Below are 5,896 nucleotides of genomic sequence, written 5' to 3'. Positions count from 1 at the left end.
TACCGCATTTCCTGCTGACCTGTCGTGCTGCCGATGCCTGCTCGCCGCCTCTCCGAGACTCCGACTGCGTCGACGCTTTCATCGACAGCCAAGTATCAGCCTCCAACTCAAATAGTGACTTGGCTCACGAGCCAAACCGAACCAGCTACGAGCCTAAACCAAACCCCTTTTCCAGTTCAATTAAGTAGTTGAGCCAAGCCGCTCGGCCTGTTTCCAGCCCTAGACGAAACCGCCATCGACACATGCGGCACCCCGGCTGTACTCGCTCATCCAGGCCCGTCCGCCGTTCCGTTCCTCCCGGCCGTCACCCCTAACCAATTGGCTTTCGGTCCCCACGGCGTCCTCTCCTTCCTCCCTGGCCCCGGCGGCCGTGGGGACAAGTTGGTCGGCCTTTCTCCGGCCTTGGCTGTGCGCCTGTACCATCCGCTCTTCTTTCCCACTTAAAGAAACAAGCAGATGTTGATCCACGTATAAATGAATGCAATGCCCTGCATGGTGTTATGCTGCAGGGTTGGCAGTCCGTCTCGTCTCGTCCAAGGACAGACCCGCCACCCCCTTGAAACAGGCTCCCTTAAAGAAATCGCTTTGCTTCTGACCGGTTCGCTTCCTGTTCCAGGGCAGCTTCCGCTGAAGAAGACCCTTACTTGTCTGCAGGCAGCCGACTGAAAAGTTGCTGCTTTGCAGAGAGACCAGAGAGGAGGGGCAGGATTGCATGCTGCTCTAGGCCCTCTACCACGCAACGCCTCACCGCCTGCGACTGCACTACTAGCGCGGTGAAAGTAAAAAACAATTTACTAACTACTGCAATAGCTGTTGCAATCATTTTTCACTACTGTGGTATTGTAGCCTGTCACAGTACTGCTTCTCGAGTATTACAACAAGTTTGTGCGAAATGGCAGTTGCATTTACCAGGCCGGGGTTTAACAGAGCAGCGATGGCATGACTTCTCCTAAACAACCACTTTATTAGTCAGTCTTCCTCATACATAGTGCTTAGCGACAACAGAAGAAGGCTAGCTACAAGAAGAACAATGGCTGTTACCACCACGACCAGTATTTCGCCATTATCCCCGTCGTTTCGACTATGCATCATCTCGTTCTGCCATTGCTGCTCCCTTCCCTTTGCTGCTGCAGCCCCAGCCTCCCAGGCCACGTCCTTGGGCTTGGCGCTTTCCCATCTGCAAAAAAAAAAACGTCATCAAACTTTATTACTATTGCAATTATTTCGTTTCACTTTTTTGGCGATGCTAATGTAGACATGCAAATAGTAATAAAGTTTTGATGCCACAGTAACAATTTACTCCACCACTATCCAACAAACTTGTTTCTTTCCCTTGTAGATATTTACTGCCTATTTTCCACATCATCATCATCATCCAGGGTATCCAATGAAACAGTTGCATGCATCCTACTGGCATCAGAAGCTGCTGTGTGGACTTTTAACTGGGATTAAAATTTCGATCAAATTTTATGAATTTTATAGGGGAAGGAATATCTAAACTTAAAATTTTCTTTCAACATGTGACACCAACAGACTTGGGCGAAAAATGAACGCCGAAATTCCATGAATTTCAATCTTTTTAGCGGTGCGTGTTTCCTCGAAAAATGTAGGCCAAATCTACTCGAGATGCGAGTGCGGCTGCGTCGTTACCTTTGGCCGTGGGATTGCCAGCGCGCCGGTACGCCTCGGCGCGCGGCAGAAACACGCCGGTGCCGCCGCGCAGCTTCGGACCCGCCGGGCAGGGCAGCAGAGGAGGAATCCTTGAGTCGCCCCCGATGTTGCTCGCGACCTGCACGCTCATGGGAACAAGAATCGCCATCACCGCTACGCTCAAGAAGAAAATAGTACTCCTACAACACGGTTGGTTCATGATTAACCAATGGCACGGATCATTTCTTTCCAAAGAAGAACATGGCCTGCTTAACTGCGAGAAACATTTGGCAGCTGTCGATGGCGACGAACCCGATCGAAGAAACAGCAGCGGGAATCGCAGGTTTCACAACCAAACAGAAACGGAAAAATGGAGGGAAATAAAAGAGCGATGGCTTTAACAAATCGCTTCACAAACAAGGAAAACTAAGAAAGGGGAGGAAAAGGGAAGAGGAAGCAGCACCGGCGACATCGTTCCGCTCACCTGCCACTGCACCGGCGAGAAGGGCACGAACGGCCACGCCGCCGCCGCGCCGCCGCCGCCAACTCCATTGCTCCCTTCCGGACCGCAGACCTGCGAGCACGCGGGCCGACTAGGTCAATACACCAAGCACCAAGAAGCGAAACCGAAGCAAACCCCACGAGCAAGCAAAGCCTCCGAGCGAGCACTCCTCACCTGCGCGCGTTGGCACGGGGCGGCCTGCGGTGGAGGCGGCGCACGTGGGGCCACCTCGCTCTTCCCGCCGCCGAGGATGCCGGCGAGTTGCACCGCGAGTTCCTCGACGACGCCGGCCCCGGGCGGTGGGTCCTCGGCGTCGGCGTCGGGTTCGACGATGCCAATGTCGGCGAAGATCTCCGGCGGCAGCCACCGCCGGTGGAGTTCGTCCGCCTCCGGCGCGTGGCAGTCTGCCATGAGAGCAGTCTTGTAGTGGGGAAGTGGCGGAGGCGGTGTCCTCGTGGAGGGGCAGGACGGGGATTTTATAGTGGGAACCAGAGACGATTGTACTTTTTTATTCTTTTTTCTTTTCACCTTGTTTTTTTTTTCCCCTTCCTTTCCCCTGGTAGGTTCTTTCTTTTTTAGGGTGGCATGGACTACGTGGTAAATTTACAGAAATAGCTATATTTAGAGCTTTTTGCAAAACACTTTTGTTGGTGGGATTTTTGTTAGATAAAGTTTGTTGGTGGGAAAATAAGATGTGTGCTTTTCCACCCATGTAAATCTCGTTCAGAAATAGGAGTGTAAGTGCGCAAAGTGTGAATTCGATGGTCGGGACCTCTATGCTAATGAAGAGAATAACGTCCCCTGAATATATGGAAAAAGGCAAGAACTGAAGTGAGGATTCAAGGAGTTTATCAGCGAGAGGACTTCAATTCACAAAGCTTTGAAAGATCTCAACGGGTGCGCCGAGCCTGAGCGGCATGTTAGCCTGATGGGACCAATATTGGCCCGACTCAATATATTTGTCATTTTAGAGGAAAACATGTGTCCGTTAGAGCGAGAAAACGGCCGGGCGTTATTGTCATATTGTGTAGGAACACTCCAATACTTCTGCTTTATCATGTTTTCATGGGAGGGCAGGACGGGGCTTTTGTAGTGGGAACAGGAGGTCTAGGCATGATTTTTATTTTATTTTTGCTCTTGTTTTATTTTTCTTTTTTCCCTAAAGGTTTTGGATTTTTTTTCTTTGAACCCTTGCCTTTCTCCTTCTATTTGGGAGCTTTTGTGTGGGCGCATGCTCGTATATTTCTAGCAATGGCAACTTGTAACGTGTGGTGGATAAATTGGTTGAGGGTGGCATGGAAGTCGTGGTAAATTTGGGGAGGGGATAAACATGCTTTTGTTGGCGGGAAAACAAACTGCTTCTCATCCCGTGAAAAGATCTTGTTAAAAAAATGAGCACAAGTACACGAAATATGAATTCAATGATTGATCGTATAAGAACACTCCAACACATATGTTTTAGCATGTTTTTCATTTGAAAGTGCCTTCATTACTCTTTCATGATTATGGTGGCGCTTATTGGCCATCAATGTGGCCACTCAAACACTAAAATACTTCGGCACAGTAAGTGTGCAACAATGAAGCCTATAGAGGCCAACCTTGTCATTCCTTTGATTTAGTTTGAACCCTAATCAATAATTTATGCTAACAAAAAGAGTAATGTATCCTGCAGAGATAAAAAAAAAGTGAGAACCAAAATAAAAATGAAACGAGTTCGACAAGAAAACTTCGGTTCACAAGCGGTTTGAAAGATGCCAGTGGCTACGCAGAACCAGAGCCAGATCTGGCATGTTCACCTACTGCTACTGGGCCGAGTGTTTGTCCACTTCAAAGTATTCACCATTCAGAGGAAAATATGTGTCCATCCTAGTAGGGAAACAAACACATGTTACTTGTACTATTCTGTAGGGCACTCCAATACTTCCATTTTACCATGTTTTCATGAAAGGGGCAAAATGGAGATTTATAGTGAGAACGGGATAGGCATGACTTTTTTTTTTTTGCTCTTATTTTCTTTTTCTTTTTCCTGAAAGGTTTTGGGTTTTTTTTTTGGAACCCTTACTCTTCTCCATCTATTTTGGGAGCTTTCATGTGGACGCATGCTCGTGTGTTTTTGGTAATGACAGTGTGGAATGTGCGGAGCATAAATTGGTTGAGGGTGGCATGGATTACATGGAAATTTTGGAGGATTAGCTATATTTAAGCTTGGGGAGGGGCAAAACATGCTTTGTTGGTGGGAATATGAGGTGTGTGTTTTTTCACCGAGAAAAATCGTGTTCATAAATACAAGTGTAAGTAAGCATAGTGTGAATTCGATGATCCCTACATCTGCTTTAATGAAAAGCGTAACGTCCCCTCCAAAGATGAAAAAGGTGAGAACCGAAATGAAAATGAAACGAGTGCAACGTGAAAACTTCAGTTCACAAGCGGTTTGAAAGATGTCAGTGGGTGCGTGAAGTTGGAGTCGGATCTAGCATGTTCACCTACTAGGCTGAGTGTTTGCCCACGTCAAAGCCTTTGCCTTTTTAGAGGAAAACATGTGTCCATCTAGCACGGAAACGGCCACACGTTACTATTGTGTAGAAACACTCCAACACTTTAGTTTTATCATATTTTTGTGGAGGGTAGAATAGGGATTTATAGTGGGAATGGGAGATAGGTATGACTTCTACTTTCCTTTTGCTTTCATTTTATTTTTCTTTTTTTCCTCAAAAGGTTTTGAGGTTTTTAGGGAACCCTTGCTCTTCTCCTTCTGTTTTGGGAGCTTGGCCAAAATCCTAGTATGCTACTGTACATACTGTAATACCCAAGTTTTGGGAGATGTAGTGTGCAAAGTGTAATATGAAAATTATGAAAGAAACGGTGTTTACTAAATGGGCAAAAAGTGGTTTTTCGATCCATATCTCGGATGAACGATCGGAGACTGCGGATGCGAAGATCTCGTCAAAACAAATCCATTTTGCTATTCAAACATCTATTTCGGACATCCTAGGATCTGTAGCGAGCCCAATAAATTTAGACCGTTGATTAAAAAAATAGAGAGAAATGGCAACCGACCAACTTAGTCGGTCAACCGTCGTATTTAAGGGCCTCGGGCCTGACCCGTCTCCGCGGGAGCCCAGACCAGCCTCACCCCAAACCCTAACCCTAGCCCGTCCTCCGCCAACCACCACCAGTCATCCTCCGCGCTAGTCGGTCGCCACCATCACCCTTTACGCTGTCCACCGCCGCCCTGCGCTGACGACCCCATCGGCGAGCACCGCCGTTCCCGCCGCGGTACGGATCTATCCACGTCGCGCCATTTTTCGGTCACCGCACTGCAGGCCGTTGTCGATGCCATCCTCTGCCCTTTGCGCCAGCCGCCTTCCCTATGCTGCCGCTGTTGTCGGCGAGCGTCGTCGTCCCGTCACTGCTCGGCTCTACCTACAACATGCTACCTTCCATCGCACCGCCTCAAGCTTGCATTGCCCAGCCGTGACGCAGTTCGGCCGTCCGGCCGCACCGTTATTCGCCGTTGCTGGCCACCGGGGTAGTTAGAGCCACCGGCCTCTGGCCCTTACTGCTTGCCGGTGCGCCAAGCTGTTGCTGCAAGAGAGGGAGGCACGCAACAGAGAAGGAAAAGAAGAAGAGAAAGGAAAGAAAGAAAAAGAAAAAAAGAAAGGAGAAAAGGAAAGGAGGAAGACGGAGATTTTCTGGGATTTCGTCGGATCTGTCGTCAGTTCGTGATTCACGCAGTGAGGGTAA

Source organism: Phragmites australis, chromosome 23, assembly GCF_958298935.1.
Source record: "Phragmites australis chromosome 23, lpPhrAust1.1, whole genome shotgun sequence".
NCBI lineage: Eukaryota > Viridiplantae > Streptophyta > Magnoliopsida > Poales > Poaceae > Phragmites > Phragmites australis.
The sequence above is the reverse complement of the archived record's forward strand: the minus strand, read 5'-3'. Positions refer to the sequence as shown.